This window comes from Phacochoerus africanus, chromosome 14 (genome assembly GCF_016906955.1).
Source record: "Phacochoerus africanus isolate WHEZ1 chromosome 14, ROS_Pafr_v1, whole genome shotgun sequence".
NCBI lineage: Eukaryota > Metazoa > Chordata > Mammalia > Artiodactyla > Suidae > Phacochoerus > Phacochoerus africanus.
Window position 1 is genome coordinate 30929669 of NC_062557.1, and position 19209 is coordinate 30948877.

Here is a 19209-nt window from a genome sequence, read left to right on the forward strand (position 1 = left end):
TATTTAATGCTTTCATCTCTGACTCTTTTGGACATAAATAATAATTTATTAGCAGTTGTCCAGTAATAATGGAAGAATTTTTATATCAAAGAACTTTCTCTTAAAAATAAACATTACAGGAGTTCACATTGTGGCGCAGGGGTTAACGAAGCCGACTAGCATCCATGAGGTTGCGGGTTCTATCCCTGACCTTGCTCAGTGGGTTAAGGATCTGGCGTTGCCGTGAGCTGTGGTGTAGGTCAAAGACGCAGCTCGGATCCTGTGTTGCTGTGGCTCTGGCGTAGGCTGGCAGCTACAGCTCTGATTCTACCCCTAGCATAGGAACCTCCATATGCCATGGGAGCAGCCCAAGAAATGGCAAAAAAAGACCAAAAAAATTAAAAAATAAACATTACAAATTCTAGACAAAGTTTTTTATTTTTCTTTTTTATAACTGAACCTGCAGTATATGGAAGTTCCTGGGCCAGAGGTCAAATTGGAGCTGCAGCTGGGACCTACATCACAGCCACAGCAACACCAAATCCTTAACCCACTAAGCAAGGCCAGGAATTGATCCCACATCCTCACAGAGACAATGTCAGATCCTCAACCCACAATGAACCACAATGGAAACTCCTGGATAAATTTTTTTTAAATGACTGTTCGGGAGTTCCCGTCATGGCTCAGTGGTTAGTGAACCCGACTAGCATCCATGAGGACGTGGGTTTGATCCCTGGCCTTGCTCAGTGGGTTAGGGATCCGGTGTTGCCTTGAGCTGTGGTGTAGGTAGCAGTCGAGGCTTGGATCCGGAGTTGCTACGGCTGTGGTGTAGGCCAGCAGCTGTAGCTACAATTTAACCCCTAGCCTGGGAACTTCCACATGCTGCACATGTAGCCCTAAAAAGAAAGAGAAAAAAGTGAGAAAGAAAGAGACCTGGTCTTGCAGATCATAAAACTAAGCCTTTATTAGGGTTCAGGATGAGCAATCAGTAATTTAACTGCCTACTAAAATCAAATTTAACGTTCTCTAGGGGAAGATAACAGAATCCAGCCTCTACAAAGTGTCATTCAAAATATCCACTATTCAATGAAAATTTACCAGATATGAGAGTAAACTGTGGGGGAATGATGGGAACACGTAACTAACATTCAAGAGAAATGTCATTTAAGGAAAACATCCAGAGTTCCGGTCGTGGCTAAATAGGAGCAAATCTGACTAGTGACCATGAGAACAAAGGTTCAATCCCTGGCCTCGATCAGTGGGTCGAGGATCTGGCATTGTCGTGAGTTGTGCTGTAGTTCAAAGACATAGCTCAGATCCTGTGTTGTTGTGGCTGTGGTGTAGGCCAGGAGCTGTAGCTCTGATTGGACCCCTAGCCTGGGAACCTCCCTAAAAAGATAAGAAAAAGAAAGAAAGAAAGAAAGAAAGAAAGAAAGAAAGAAAGAAAGAAAGAAAGAAAGAAGGAAGGAAGGAAGGAAGGAAGGAAGGAAGGAAGGAAGGAAGGAAGGAAGGAAGGAAGGAAGGAAGGAAGGAAGGAAGGAAGGAAGGAAGGAAAGAAAGAAAGAAAAGGAAGGAAGGAAGAAAGGAAGAAAGGAAGGAAGGAAGAAAGAAAGAAAGAAAAGATAAAGGAAAACATCCACAGGAGTTCCCACTGCCGCACAGTGGGATAAGAATCCAATTGCAGTGGCTCAGGTCACTATGCAGGTGTGGGTTCAATCCCTGGCCTGCCACAATAGGGTCAGGATCTAGCATTGCTGCAGTTGTGGCATAGTTCACAGCTGCAGCTCAGATTCAATCCCTGACCTGGGACCTTCCATATGCCATAGGTGCAGCCACAAAAAAATAAATGAATACAAAGCAATTTTAAAAAAAAATAGAAAAACATACTCAGAACAAACCAGATTTTCTGTTTTCAGATAGGATTTTTAAATAACTAAGATAAAAATAATTAGCAGTTCATAGGAAAAGATATAAATATATAGGTGAATATATTCAGAATTTAATATAAGATTTCAACATTATAACAACAATCAAAAACCAAATACAGTTGACCCTTGAACAACCCAGGGGTTAGGGGTACTATCCCTGCACTGCTGAAAATCCACAAACAGCTTTACAGTTGGCCTTCCATATCTGCAGTTTTGCATCCATGGATTCAACCAACTGTGGATCATGTAGTACTGTAATACATATTTGCTGAAAAAAAATAGGTGTATAAGTGAACATACACAGCTCAAACCCATGTTGTTCAAGAGGCAACTGTAAATCTAAGAACTAAATAATACACTATCTGAAATCAAACTTTGTTGTTTTTTTTTAAATCAGTGGATGAAATTAACAGCAGATTACACAAAACAAAAGATCAGTGAACTTGAAGGCAAGTCAATGTAATTCATCCAAATTGAGGTATAGAGAGAAAAAAGATTGGGAGGGAAGAAAGCTAACAAAGTTTCAGTTACATCTGAAACAATATCAAGCACTCTAATATTCATGTAATTGAGGTCTTAGAAGAAAAGAGAGGGAATGGGGTGGGAAAAAAATATTTGGCTCAGTTTTTTCTAAACTTGATCAAAAACAAATCAGCAAATCTAGAAGTATCAGTGAACTCCAATCAAGATAAATACAAAGAGGAGTTCCCATCATGGCTCAGGTGTTAATGAACCCAACTAGTATCCATGAGAATGCAGGTTTGATCCCTGGCCTCGCTCAGTGGGTTAAGGATCACGTGTTGCCATGAGCTATGGTGTAGGTCGCAGACTCAGCTCAGATCTTGCGTTTCTGTGGCTGTGGAATGCAGCTACAGCTCCTGTTCAACCCCTAGCCTGGGACCTTCCATATGCCACAGATGTGGCCCTAAAACTACAAAAGAAAAAAAAAAAAGATAAATACAAAGAAAATCATGTATATGTTCATCAGTGTTTAACTTCTGGAAAACAAAAATAAATATCTTAAAAATAACCCAGGAGAAAAAAATTATTACATGCAGGGGAATGATAAAAAATTACAATTGACCTCACATCAAAAATAATTAAGTCCATCATACTGTATAGCACAGAGAACTATATCTGATCTTTTGGGATAGAACACAATAGAAGATAATGAGAGAAAAAGAATGTATGTATGACTAGGTCACTTGTCTATGCAGCAGAAATTGGTATAATATTGTAAGTCAACTATATTTTAATAAGTCCAGAAAATAATAGAATGACATATTCAAGGTCTGAGAGAGTAGAATTTTCATCCTGGAGTTTTATATCCAGTGAAAATAAACCTCGAAAATGAAGATAAAATAAAGATACTTAAGAAAAAAAGAAGCCAAGAGAATTTATTGCCAATATTTCCAATAGAAATTATACCCCCAAAAAATGGATCTAAAGGAAGTTTATATATTAGACATATTTTTCAAAATATTTTCAGCTTGATGTTTCCTTTTAAGTTTGTTTTATTTAACTGTTAATACTTTATTTTACTATTATTATTTTTTGGACAAACCCTCAGCATTCAGAAGTTCCTCCGCCAAGGAGTGAACCAGAGCCACAGCAGTGGCCCAAGGCATAGTGAGGGCCCAGCTCCTTAACCTGCTAGCCTACCACAGAACTCCTTTAATTGTTGATATTTAAGATAGCCATATCTTTCCCTTCTTTGTTCCAATGTATGGATTAACAATGCTAATAGATGACAAAGGGTGTGGTCATGAGACTACTATTATGCTGAAATTTTACCCACTATTACATTGTGTCCTGGCAATAAAAAAAACATAGGTTTTATTATTATTCCAATTACTATATACTGTGACAATCTTTATTATTTTAATATTATTTGAGAAGAGGAAACATAATTTGCCCAAGATAGGTTCTACTCTCACTCCCATTTTATAGACTGTAGAACTGTGAATTTGGAAAGACCAGGCAATTTGCCCAGGTGAATTAAATCACAGGTTGCTGACTCCAGAACCATGCTTTTAATCAAAGCATTCTCTATTGCCTGCGTTCATCCTACAAACTTTATTCCAGTGCAGAGGTCAGGGAATTAATTATAAGAGTTTCTTATAATTTTGTGTATTTCATTATATTAAATCTATGTTAAATCTGGGCCAATGACTTCACAAGTAGGAAAATAACTTGAAATAAATACAAATTTCCTTTTCTGATTAAAAAAAAATGGCCAAATTATTTCAGAAAAAGCATAGAATAAAGAAATCCCAGCATATAGAATTCAACTAATTCTCTCGGACCGCTAAACATCTAAGCTGGTTGTCTAGTTGTCTAAGATGGGTTTATAATGCAGCTTTAACACAAAAAATATACTTCATTAAGTCAAAAAAATAAAAAATTAAAAAAAAATAAACTTCTGTTTAAGTTGCCTCCCCTCAACCCTTCCCTACTTCCTCTGAAAATTAAATCGTGGGCCTCTGCTCACTGAGCAATTAGTGCCAAAGCATGCTTCCTTTGGCATCCAATTAAAACTGCTGTGTTCATACTGAATAAAGCTTATTGTTAAAATGAGTGCCTTTCTTTGTTGTGAATTATAGCTTTTTATTAGGATAAATGTAAATTATTTAAATGAGACAGAAGGACCTTAAAACTGTAAAGTAAGCAATCAAATGAGTCATTTCTGATTATAAAATATTTCTGTGAATCTCAATCAAACTTAAATACACTATTTTGAGCATGGGAAAAAAAATCTAACACTTTTTTGACATTTGATATAAGGATTTAACTGTGTATTAAGTGTTTACATGTTTGAGCATCTGGGTCGTCTAGCGTGTTCATTGTTCATTCTATCTATCTCTGAGCCACTAGCATACTCTTAATGATGGCAGTTTTATGGAGAAGAGTTTTGACACCTGAGCATCACAGAAATTGTTTAGATTTCCTTAGGTGACCTTTTGAAATGCCTATGGAATGTTACACAAATTTCAGCCCTAATAGCAAGTTTCCTTCAGCTGGTACAAGAAGTAGGGGAGTTTTTGTGGAACTAAATGGTGCCTTCGCGTTTCTGACCCCCTGCTGACTTCTAATCTTCTGCAAAGTGACATTTTGTTACAGGCCGTTCAGATTGCTAATGTGGGAGAGATATCTTATCATCATCATTCAGCTCCCCGGGATAACAGTAGCAATTGGGCAGCACCGATTTATTAGAGATAGCAAGAGCAAAAGCTGCAGAACACACCGCTCAATTCCTGCCTCATAATTCTTGAAATTTTTCAGTCATTATTTCTTTTTCACTCATAAATTTTATTTTAATAGAAAGGTCACTAACAAGCTTCTGCCTTTCTCTTATCATCCAATGAAAGACCATTTTCTAAGCTGGAATGTAAATGAGGACACACAAATCTTGCTTTTTTTTAAATAGGATTTACTGACTAGTATTTTTATTCCTTTCTTCCAAAATTATGAACATTTTCTACAACATGTGTAAGATGGCCTTTTTCGCCCTTATATTTACAAAAACTACAAATGATGCTAGGAAGTTTACTTTCTGACCTTTCTAATAAACATTTCAGAAAAGGTCATCTTTCTCAAAGAAGTCCGCACAGATTGACACCATGTGGGGACACTGGCATGTTGTGGCAACTTGGATGTCACTTCCATTGCTATGTGTCACCATCCTTATGGAACAGGCTTTCAGTGGTCAAAAATCACACATGTGGTTTCCCTGCATCCAAGGCAACCAGGGACAATTCACTTCCAACCTACTTCTCCTGTATCAGAAGAACAGGAAAGATTCTTTTGGATGACCACTCTGAGGCAGCCCACTCACTGCAAGAGCTGAAGCTGCTTCTCCACACTCTGGAGCAAACATCTCCAAAATATGTTCGTAGTATTTCTTATTTTTTTTTTGTCTTTTTGTCTTTTTTTGCCTTTTCTAGAGCTGCTCCTGCGGCATATGGAGATTCCCAGGCTAGGGGTCGAATCGGAGCTGTAGCTGCCAGCCTAAACCACAGCCACAGCAACTTGGGATCCGAGCCGCGTCTGCAACCTACACCACAGCTCATGGCAATGCCGGATCCTTAACCCACTGAGCAAGGCCAGGGACCGAACCCGCAACCTCATGGTTCCTAGTCGGATTTGTTAACCACTGCGCCACGACGGGAACTCATGTAGTATTTCTTATGTTCCTTGTTATAATCAGCTTTCTGTCCTGACTTCCTCTCCCTTTTCACCTTTCTTCCCCACTTGAAGGCTTTTTATTCTTGTAGACATGACTTACTCTCTTTCCCAACCTCCAGGGTATTTTCTGCTCCCGCAGTACTGTACACCACACCATACAGCCTTCGTCTTCTTTCCTGCTGTTAATGTTTGTCTTTCTGCTTATTTGGATAGAATCTATTCTTCAAGAATCTTAAAGAGGATGGATGTGTTTAATGTACAACGGAATCACTTTGTTGTAGAGCAGAAACTACCACAGCATTGTAAATCAACTATGCTTCAATAAAACTTTTTAAAATGAAAAAAGAAAAAAGAATGAGCTCAAGTGATGCCTTACTTCTCTCACTCACACTAGCGCTTCCTAAATATATACAAATACATAGCTTGAACCACACCAGTTTTCATTTAATTTTAACTATTTTACAATATCATAGAATGTTAGAGCTGGAAGGGTTCTTGAAATCACCTGTTCTACTCAGAAAAGAAAAAAAAAAAGGGAGTTCCCATTGTGGTTCAGTGGGTTAAGAAGCTGACTAGTATCCATGAGGATGTGGGTTCCATCCCTGGCCTCGCTCAGTAGGTTAAGGACTGGTGCTGCCACAAGCTCCAAAGAAGTTCGCTAATGCATTGCTACAGCTGTGGTGCAGGCTGGCAGCTGCAGCTCAGATTCGACTCCTAGCCTGGGAATTTCCATATGTACAGGTGTGGCCCTTAAAAAAAAAAAAAAAAAACATTTTTTTTTGCAAATGGATGCTCCAAGGCTAGGGATCCAATCAGAGCTGCAGCTGCTGGCAGAAAAAAAAATTTTTTTTAATGGGAAAAAAATAATAAGCACAAAGTTAAATACGAAAAGGTCCTAATATATCAATAATTACAATGGATTAAATGAACTAAATTTGTCAGTTAAAAGATAGATTGTCAAATTGAATTTTTTAATTCAAAGAAGTGCATAAAATAAAATAAGGCAGAAAAAGGAAAACACCTTAAAATTAATTTGCATAGAGATATTAATATGAAATAAAGTATACTTTAAGAGAAGACCTCTATTAATGATCACTATTGATAAAATGTCCACAAACCTAGAAAAACATTTCTAAAGATGTACCATCGTAACAAAAAATTTCCACAAAATATACCATCAAAATAAAGAATACATAAAAATTGAAAAACCATCCTCACAGTGGAATGTTTCAACCCACCCCCACAATACACCAAGCACTTGAAACAAAGAGGCTGAATATTTGAACAATATAACACAATAGATTAATGAACATATATAAATTAGCACCAGTCTATTTTATTTTACTTTATTTATTTTTTGTCTTTTTAGGAACCCACCAGTGGCATATGGAGGTTCCCAGGCTAGAGGTCCAATCAGAGCTATAGCTGCCGGCCTACGCCACAGCCACAGCAACATGAGATCCGAGCCATGTCTGGGACCTACACCACAGCTCATGGCAAAGCCCGATCCTTAACCCACTGAGCGAGGCCAGGGATCAAACCCAGGTGCTCATGGATATTAGTCGGGTTCATCAACCACTGAGCCACCACAGGAACTCCAGCACTTGTCAATTTTAAAATAAATATTCTTTCCATACACACTAGGGACAATCAGCATTTAAAAATATGCACCATAAGTTGTCTCAAATGATTTCAGAAAACTAATATAGCTTATGCTTTCCTACCACAATGCAATTAATTCAAAATCTACAATAAGAACTAAAAATTAAGAATTTCCATACATTTGGAAATTTTAAAATATCTCTTTAAAATAATTGAGAACTTGAAAAGAAAATCATAATGGTAATGTTAAAATACTTAGAAGAAAATATTATATATCAAAATCTGTGGACTATGCAAAAAGCGGTTTTTAGAGGGGAATTTTGGCTTTAAAATAGCTTATATTAGCAAATTAAAAAGCTGAAATTAATGAATAAAGCATAATAAAATTAGAAAAAAGTAACCAAGTTAAATGAAATAGAAAACAAAGTCATTAGAGAGCATCACCAAAGACAAATTCAATTCTTTAAAGAGATAAGCTTGATAATTCTCTGGAAACTTAATTCAAAAAAAAAAGACAGAGAGAGAAGAAATAAAATATGATCCAAAAAAGGAATAACTGCAATTGCATTCGAGATTTTTTTAAACGCTAAGAAAGCACTAGGAATAACTGAATGCCAAATGCTTTGAAAACTTAGATGAAATGAAAATACACAAAAAATAATAATGGCAACTTACCAAAACATCACAGAAAGGAAGAAGTAGGAAGTTTATAACTATTCTAAAATTTTCGTTTCTTTTTCTTTCTTTTTTTACAGCGCACTTGTGGTATATGGAAATTCCCAGGCTAGGGGTCAAAGCAGAGCTGCAGCTGAGACCTATGCCACAGCCATGGCAAGACAGGATCCTTAACTCACTGAGTGAAGCCAGGGATTGAACCCACATCCTCACAGAGAGGGTTCCTCACAGAGCAGTTCCTTAACCTTCTGAGCCACAATGGGATCCCTATTCTGAAATTTTCACACAAAATTCCTTGCTCAAAGAATACTACAGAATATTTCTACCAAAATTACAGTCTTCCCAGAAAATAGAGGTTATGAGGTGGCACAGTGGGTTAAGGACCTGGGGTTGTCACTGTAGTGGCTCAGGTCACTGCTGTGGCCCAAGTTCAATCCCTGGCCCCAGAACTTTTGGCCACAGGTGCAGCCAAAAGTAAATAAATAAATAAATAAAACTTAAAAAGGAAAAACAAAATTATGAAAATATTTGCAACGAGTTGTTTATATACAATAAAATATCTCAAGCCATCAGTAGATACAATGAGTAATGGATAGCAACAATTCAGTCACAAAAAAAGTATGCTCTAACAAACAAATATACAGAAAATGTTCAATAAAAATGTAAAGTCAACCATGAGATAACAATTTAGGCCTATTAACTTACTTGAACTATTCAAAAGTTTTAAATATTCACTCTAAAAAAATGGCAATATTGTCAGTTGACCTTGATATATTTCTATGCACTATGGCACTGAATGAGAGTACAATAATTTGTTGAATATGCTAGGAAATGGACCCTGAAGAAATAATAGAACAAAACAATAACAAAAAGCTAAAGCCATGAAGATATTGCACTAATACCTATAACAGTAAATACTTGAAAACGATTTAAATGTCCATGTAAATGATGACACATTAAGTTAATAAAATAATGCAATACTCTTATTTAGCAGTTATTAAAAGAGATGATGAGGAACAGGGCAGAGCATCACAGAAAGTATTAATGACATCATAATGTTAAGGAAAAACAGATTTTAAACCTGATCACCAAGAAAACAAAATAGCAGGCATGTGGGCATTGAAAGGGCATTTGAAAACTAGGAAATGAGTTATTGGATTAGGATATTGCAGAGTGAGTGACATATTTCATTGTTTAAGCTTCCTTTCATTTTATTGTAAAACCGCCCTCCAATTTTTTAAAAAAACTATTATTTTAACGAGTGAGAAGTGGTGCAGGCTAGCCTGTCAAATCCAGCAGCTTTACTGTGAGCATTTATCACAGTAAGTGGATTTGAAAGATGACCATTAAACTTCCAATGGATTTATTTAACGATAATGTCAAGGCATTTGGCCACACTTATATGCCTCTTAGTAGCTCATCATTATAAGTAATTTTCCAGAATTTTTTTCTTCTCATTTAATCAAATTCATGTATAAACTAAAGAAATTCCAAAAGGCCCAGTGCTATTCTCATAGGAGATCTGATGTGGCTAATATAAGTTCTATGGTCCATAGGGTATAGCTATAATTGCCCAACAAGAGTCTATGTCAGTTTTCCTGTACTCCAAACATTCTAGGAGATAAACTCTGAAGTGTTTTGTTTTGTTTTGTTTTTTCTTTTTATAGCCACACCTCTAGCATATGGAAGTTCCCAGGCTAGGGGTACAATCGGAGTTGCAACAGCCAGCCTACACCACAGCTACAACAACACCAGATTAGAGCCACATATGCAACCTACCCTGCACCTTACCATAACGCCACATCCTTAACCCACTGAGCAAGACCAGGGATCGAACCTGCATCTTCACAGAGACAACATCAGGTCCTTAACCTGAACAACAATGGGAACTTCAAACTATGAGTTTGAATATCTAGATCACTTGATCCAATTTTGGAGTTCCTGTTGTGGCTCAGTTAGTTAAGATTCCAACTAGTACCGACTAGTGTCCATGAGAATGTGGGTTCGATCCCTGGCCCCACTCAGTGGGTTAAGGATCCTACATTGCCACAAGTGTTAGTGTAGATCGCAGATGGGGCTTGGATCCCGCATTGCTGTGGCTGTGGCACAGCCCAGCAGCTGCAGTTCCACTTCAGCTCCTAAACTGGGAACTTTCATACGCCATGGGTATGGCCCTATAAAAAAAATAGAATCACAGAAAAAAAATTAGCTGCAGTAGAAACCAAGAATCGCCATTAAAAGTGATTTGGTCATTGAGCACACAGACATGAGAGAAGGTACTAAACACATTTACATTGGATTTATTAGTTCAACAAAGCTGACAGAATCTTTGCCAGCCCAGATCAAATTTCCTGGAAATAACTTGAGGCCAGTAACTTACAGGTTCCTGTACACTTATTTTTGGTCTTCTCCCCGCCCCCCATTTTTAATCGTCTCCACGACCACATGGAAGTCTTCCCCTATGCTGGGGTACAGTAAGGAGAGAAAGTGAGGTATGGTGGAAAGAAATGCCCTTACAGTACAGGGCATTATCTGTATATGGAGAAGTCCCCTCAGCTACTACTTGACTTCCAGGTACTTCCAATGTAAAGCAGTTGCTTCAAAATTGATTGATGGTGGCAGCCTTTGGCTTCAATGTCGGAAAGTGAACAACTCCCCTTGAGATAATCTCTGCTAAAATTCAGATATATAATAATGATGATAGTAGCTAAGATTTGTAGCACAAATAATATTTTACAAAACACCTTGGAATATATACTATTTCATTTAATTCCTACACATTTTTGCATCCAGAACCATGATAATTCTCCTTTTATTTTTAATTTTTATTTTTTTGTCTTCTGTCTTTTCAGGGCTACACCTGAGGCATTCGGAGGTTCCCAGACTAGGGGTCAAATTGGAGCGGCAGCTGGTGGCCTATACCACAGAAACAGCAACATGGGATCCACTCTGTGTCTTCAAACTATGCCACAGCTCACAGTAACACCAAATCCTTAACCCACTGACCAAGGCCAGGGATTGAACCGATGTCCTCATGGATACCAGTCAGGTTCATTAACCACTGTCAAATATTAGTTGGGTTCGTTAACCACTGAGCCACAATGGGAACTCTGATAATTCTCATTTTAAAGGTAATAAAACTGAGGCTCGAAGAGAATAAATATATGACCCAAAATGTGCAGATTTATGTATAAGTATCCTTATGTGGAAAATACATAGAAGGGCCTCCATAGTTGAAGATGAAGCCTTATCTCTAATAATGCAGGTAGGAAGCTGTATTGCCAGGATTCAAGCGCAGGTCTTCCAATTCCAAATCTCATGCTCTTTTGCAGACAGGCAATGATACACTTCTTAGGGAGGTATGCCTTTTCCTGGTCTTTGGAAAATGAACATGCAAGTGTATCAGGATGTGTAGCAGGATAGTTAAATTGTCATTTGAAACGCGACGCAGACTTTAATGTCTATGTTTTGTGGAGGAAGTAGGCATGTAAGGTGGAGGCTATGGCTTAAATCACACCACTTGAAAAAAAAATGTCTATATGCTCATTAAGAGAAGGGCCAAAGGAACTGAAGCTTTTAAGCCTCTGCCAGTCCTTCTGCTGGACTAAAAAGTATATATTGCTCTTTATTTTAGCAGATCCTCTTAATGGGTCTTTGGATATACAAAAGTAGGCCCAAACCCTACAGAAGGATGGAAACATAAATTCTCATGCATAATATGGTGAGGGAAATTGAATCTAGAGAGGGGAAGGGAGGTTGTGTACCAATGTGGTAGGCAGACTTTCAAAAGCATTACCAATATTCAGGGGGTTTTTTTGTCTACAAGGTGATAACCTTCATCATTGTGCACCTTCTTGAAGACTGCACACAAGCAAACACATGCACACATGTGCGTGCACACACACATATGGCTTGTGTAAAGGATTTGGGGAATAAACAAAGAAAAAAGCTAAGTTTCATGTTTGATTCACTGTGCAAACAGAGCAGTGTCAAAGGAGGTAATTGTAACTGGATTGAAATATTAGTTTAAAAAGTGAGAATATAAGTCCCTGAGAATCCACAAAAAAAAAAAAAAAAGGTGTGCAAAAGTATTAGACTTAGCTCAGAGTTTAAATCTGAAAGGACAGGTTGACTTCACAACAGCTAGGTAAATAATACATGTCTGGATGACAGAATCCTTTATATGGAAAAGATATGAATGAGCCTTCTTTGGTTTGGTTTATCCATTTGTTTGGCAAATATTTATTCAATGTCTATTCATTGCCAGGCATTATTGCTAGATGATAAGAATATCCAGGAGAAAAAGACATAGCTACTTTTCTCAAGAGCTGAATGGTTTATTTGTTAGAGAAATGTAAGAACTTGGATAATTTCAATTCAGTGTAGAAAAAACTAAGGGAGTAACAAGACACAGTGTTTTGACAATATGGAGAAGAGACAGCCAACCCATTCTTAAGATCAAAAAGACTTGTTAAACATACCTCCTAGATTTTCCAGAACAAACTTGGTTTTGAAAATTTTGCCCCCATAGATGTATTTTAAAGATTCATATCATGTACCCTGATAAAAGATTCAGAAAAATATGGCCACAGATTCCTCGGTCTGCCAGGAATTTATTCATCTTTATGATATGTTTTTCCACCTTTAAAATCAACTTAGGAGCACCAGTCTGTGCAAAGATGGAATAATACTGCCTCTCTCCTACTGCTTACAACTAAATACTTTGCACAGAATACAAAACTGCAAGTACCTGAGAATTTTGAAAAATAAACATTGAAACAAAACATAAAGAACAGCCAGAGCAGTGTTGAGTTCCTTGTTTTGTTACTCTATTTTCCCCTTCTTTGACCCCAGGGCAGTGAGGTGTAGAAATGCACTGCAAAACCTCTGAAAGAAAAATCCTTTTTCTGGCTATAGGGCTGCGAAAAGGCACTCCTGCAAAAAGCAGAGAGTGTGTGAGGAAATCTCCAGAGTGCTTTCCCTCTCTCTCCCTCTCTCTCCCTCTCTCTCGCTCTCTCTAATTTTTTTCTCTCCCAGACATAGCTCAAAGCCAGCCCACGTCACGGGGCTGCACTGTCCTGTCATCACAGAGGAAATGGTCATGTGAGCATCTAAACCACTCAAAGAAAACCCATGTCTCTGACAGAGGAAATGGAGACAAGGATGTTTTTGGTCCAAAGAGTGTAAAATGATATCCTTGTTAAGTTTCCTCTCTTATCTTCTCGCATCATTACACCACAAGCAGCCCTAGTTCTGTGGAAATATAAGTCAGTGCATAAGGCATAAGTCAGTGCCATCATTCTGGCAGAAGGAACTTAAGAGAGGAGACCCTGAGGAGGTGGGGAATAAAGCAGGGCTGGGATGAGGATGAGGCAATGCAGGCACCTAGGGAGCAAAACTGAAGAGGGCACTGGCTCTCGGGGTTGTGCAAGTGCCAACCCTGTACATTCACCACCTCGCAGTGAGAGTCTCCTAAAATTCTGCACCCTGGGTGTCTCACACTCTAGAAAATATTTTGAATGAAATAAGAGAAAATTGACATCTTCTATGAATGCAGAAAAGTGACTCAAATGAATTATGGATTTCTCATCAGAAAATTTTAAAGCCGCAAGAAAATAGAGGAACATCTTTAGAGTGTTTCAAAAGAAAGATGAACGGAGAATTCTGTATTCAGTAAAAAGCACCCTTCAAAAATGAAGATGAAGTGGGATTTCCTGCTGTGGTGCAGTGAGTTAAGAATCCAACTACAGCAGCTCTGGTAGCTGCAGAGGCACAAGTTCGATCCCTGGCCCAGTGCAGTGACTTAAAGGATCAGGAGTGGCCCCAGCTGTGGCATAGATGCAGCTGTGGTTCAGATTCAATCCCTGCCCCAGGAACTACCATATCCCATAGGTCCAGCCATAAAATTAAAAATAAATAAGTAAATAAATAAATAAAAACACTTTCAAATGTGGGAAAACTTACACAGTTTCGGAAAAGGAATTTATGGAGATTCCATCATGACTTAGCAGAAATGAATCTGACTAGTAAACATGAGAATGCAGGTTAAATTCCAGGCTTCGCTCAGTGAATTAAGGATCTGGTGTTGCCATGAGCTGTGGTATAGGTCGCAGATGTGGTTCGGATCTGGTGTTGCTATGGCTGTGGTGTAGACCAGTGGCTACAGCTCCGATTCAACCCCTAGACTGGGGACCTCCATATGCTGCAGATGTGGCCCTAAAAAGACAAAAAAGAAAGAAAGAAAAGAAATTTATCACCAGTAAATCTATTCTAAAATAAGTTTTTCATGTGGAAGGGAAATGATGCCAGAAAGAAATTCAGAACTTCATGAATGACAGTAAAGCAAAAGCATTAAAATAACCAAATGAATTATTAAAAAGAACAAAGTCAGAAAGATTATATTACCTAATTTCAAGACAGTATAAAGCTACATTAATTAAGACAGTATAGTGAATGGATAGACACACAGATCAATAGGAGAGAACAAGGAGTTCACAAAAAGCCTACTTCTGTGTGGACAACTGACTTTTAATGAAATTATAAGGGCAACTTAATGGAGAAAGGATAGTTTTTTTCAGTAATGATGCTGGAATAATTGGATAGCCATATGCAAAAATAAAAATGAGTCATAATATATACCTTAATTTTTATTTTTAAAAAACCCCGAAAATAGATCTAAATGTAAAACTGTAAAAAGTTTAGAGGAAAACATAGGAGAGAGTCATGGCCTTAGATTGCATAAAGAGTTCTTAGATAAGACATCAAAAGTGTCATCGATTTTTAATCTTAAGAAATTGGATTTATTAAAATGTAAAAAATTTGCCCTAGGAAAGACACTGTTAAGAGATAAAAACACAAGTCACAGATTAAGAGAATATATTTACAAGTCACAGATATGACAAAGAACAGAACCCACAAAGAACTCCCAAAATTCAATAATAAGTAAACAATGTACTTTAAAACTGTGTATAAGATCCGAACACACACTTCACCGAAGAAGATATATGGAAGGAAAATAAGCATGTAAAAAGAGGACTAGCATCATTAAACATACAACGAAATGCCACTAAGTCTGGTAGAGGGGCTAAAACGTAAAAAGCTGACAAAGTGTTGACGAGGATGTAGAGTGACAAGAATTCTCATACATTACGGGTAGAAACAAAAACTGCTGTGGCCACTTTGGAAAACAGTTCAGTAATTTACTGTAATTAAACATACACTTACCATAGTACCGACGATCTCACTCCTAGGTATTTGTCCAAGAAATATGAAAACATGTTCACACGAAAAATATGTATGCAAATGTTTGTAGAAGCTGTATTCACAGTTGCTAAAAAACAGAAATAAATGAGGTGTCCCTCAACTTGCAAGTGGATAAACAAACCACAATACAGCCATGCAGCAGAATACTCTCAGCAATGAAAACGTGACCTATTGATTCACACAATGACATAGATGAAACTCACATGCATTTTGCTGGGCCAAAGAAGACAGACTCAAAAGAATACATATTGTGTGGTTTTATTATATGATTTTCTGAACAGGCAAAACTATAGGCACAGAAAACAGATTCATGATTGCCAAAGGGTAGATCTGGGGGCACTGACTACAAAGATATAAGGAGAATTTTTTGTGTAATGAAAATTTCGGTACCATGACTGTGGTATTGGATACACAATTTATTCACTTATCAAAAAGGCACAGAACTATATACAATGAAGAGTGAATTTTGCTGTGTGTATTAAAACATAAACACACACACACACACACCCTTTATTTACACCTGAATACCTTAAAAGGGAAAGATAAACAATTATTGTCATGACTTCTAAGGAGTCAAAAGGAAACATGCCAAAACACTAAGTATCTAGGTCTTTATGAGAAAGTTAACAACTATATTTTGTAAAAGCTTTCATCATGGCACGTATGCATTAAAGACGTGTTAATGTTCCCATGCCTAGTCTTCAGCTTTAACTCAAAACTCATGTGATCTAATCAACTGATAAGACTCATCATGCAGAGAACATACTACATATAACTCTGAGTCATTATGCTTCTGAATAAAACATTTGGAGAACTTAATGGAAAGGTGGCAAGTTCATTGACTTTGTTATTATTACCGTAATTAAGGCAAAATATAGCTAGCTAAAAAGGTCTTGCCAAGTTAATGAAGATTTCTTAATTACCTGAGCCTTTGTAGCAAGCCAACTTTATGTTAAACTTAATTTCCCTGTCACACTAAACACTAAATCAGAGAGCAGATCAACGTGGAACCCTGGAATTTGAGAAATGAAAGAAACTACAGGGATCACAGAATCAGAACAAACCATTCATTTTACAAGTATAAAATATAGAATCAACTTGTAGAACATGGGATATGGAAATTAAACTCTTAAATGATTATAGATGGTTTCAGACTAGAATATTAAGTGCAAAATATCTGTTTATGAACTAGGCAGTGAGAAGAAATTACCTTAAAAATCTTAAAATATATGAATCTAGCTCCCCTGATCTCCTGTGACTTTGCTTTGAAGAATGTATGGATTTTGTTAGAGGGTTTATAATTACTTCTGGTTTTTCGGGGGTTTTTGTTTTTGTTCTTAGGGCTGCACATGCGGCATATTGAAGTTCCCAGGCTAGGGGTCGAATCAGAGCTTCTGCTGCTGGCCTACACCGCAGCTCATGGCAATGCTGGATCTTTAACCCACTGAGCAAGGCCAGGGATTGAACCCACCTCCTCGTGAATACTAGTGGAATCCGTTTCCGCTGCACCACAATGGAAACTCCTACTTCTGGTTTTGTAGATTGACACAGAAATTAGGGTAGAATTTTCTTTTCTTTTCTTTTTTTTTTTTTTTTCGTCTTTTGTCTTTTTAGGGAGGTTCCCAGGCTAGGGGTCTAATTGGAGCTGTAGCCGCCATCCTATACCAGAGCCATAGCAACGCCAGATCCGAGCCATGTCTGTGACCTACACCACAGCTCATGGCAACACCGAATCCTTAACCCAATGAGCAAGGCCAGGGATCAAACCCGAAACCTCATGGTTCCTAGTCAGATTCATTTCCACTGTGTCATGATGGGAACTCCCTAGGGTAGAATTTTCTGCAAATATGCAAGGCAGATAATAAGACCACAGCCCTACTCCTCACCCCATACACCAGTCCCAGCCTTGTCCATACCAAGGACATACTGTTTTCTCAGGATTCTAGGAAATAAAGCCACAAAAGGAGAATGGCAGATGATCTAAGAGCATGTGAGGAGACTCCATAGATAATTTCAATTTTCAATATTTTCTTATCTTTCCACTGCAAAAGTTCACATGTGTCCCCAGAGGAGTTAGGGCACAGCCCAAAGTAGCCCCTACAGGAACAGAACTTCACTAAAACATTATTATTATAAAATCCATGTGGAGTCTCCTCGTGGCTTGGTGGGTTAAGGATCCAGCATTGTCACTGCTGTGGTAATGGCTTGATCCCTGGTGTGGAACTTCCACATGATATGAGTACAGCCAGTTAAAAAATCCATGCAAAATATGCATGATTTATCACTGAATATTTTTAAAATTTTTTATTATACTTGATTTACAGTGTTCTGTCAAATTCTACAGAGCATAGTGACCCAGCAAAATACATATATATTTTGACCCTATATATATATACATATATATTCTTTTTCTCACACTATCCCCCATCATATTCCATCACAAATGCTATAGTTTGCATCTACTAACCCCAAACTCCCAGTCCATCCCACTCTCCCCACCACCTCCCCCAGGCAACCACAAGTCTGTTCTCCATATCCATGAGATTGTTTTTTTCTGTAGATAGGTTCATTTATGCCATATATTAGATTCCGGATATGTGATATCATCTGGCATTTGTCTTTCTCTTTCTGACTTATTTCACTTACAAACAGAGTCTCTAGTTCCATCTATGTTGATACAAATGGCAATATTTTGTTCTTTTATATGGCTGAGTAGTATTCCACTGTGTATATGTACTACATCTTCTAAATTCATTCATCTGTCCATGGATATTTAGGTTGTTTCCATGTCTTGGCTATTGTGAATAATGCTGCAATGAACATGGGGTGCATGTGTCTTTTTCAATGAAGATTTTGTCTGGATATATATCCAGGAATAGGATTTCTGGATCATATGATAGTTCCATATTTGGTTTTCTTAGGTATCTCCTTACTGTTTTCCGTAGAGGTTGTACCAATTTACATTCCCACCAACAGGGAAGGAGAACACCCTTTTCTTCACACCCTCTCCGGCATTTGTTACATGTAGGCTTACTAATGATGGCCATTCTGACCAGTGAGAAGTGGTACCTCATAGTAGTTTTGATTTGCATTTCTCTAAAAACTAGTGATGTTGAGCATTTTTTTCATGTGCCTATTGGCCATCTTCTTTGGAGAAATGTCTATCCAGATTTTCTGCCCATTTTTCAATTGGGTTGTTGGTTTTTTGCTGTTGAGTTGTATAAGTTGTTTGTATGCTTTAGAAATTAAACACTTGTTCGTTGCATCATTTGAAACTATTTTCTCCCGTTCCATAGGTTGTCTTTTTGGGTTTGTTTGTTTGTTTGTCTCTATGGTTTCCTTTGCTGTGCTAAAGCTTGTGAGTTTGATTAGGTCCATTGGTTTCTTTTTGTTTGTATTTCTGTTGCCTTGGGAGAATATTTTAATTTACAAATAAAATTTCACAAAACCAAAAATTACCTATTTCAGGAAATTCCCCAAAACTTGCCAGATATGAGCAATGTTTATCCTTTAGTTCTTTGTGTCATTTCTCCCAGGCATACATTCTCCAAGATATAAACACAGAAAAGTGTGTTAT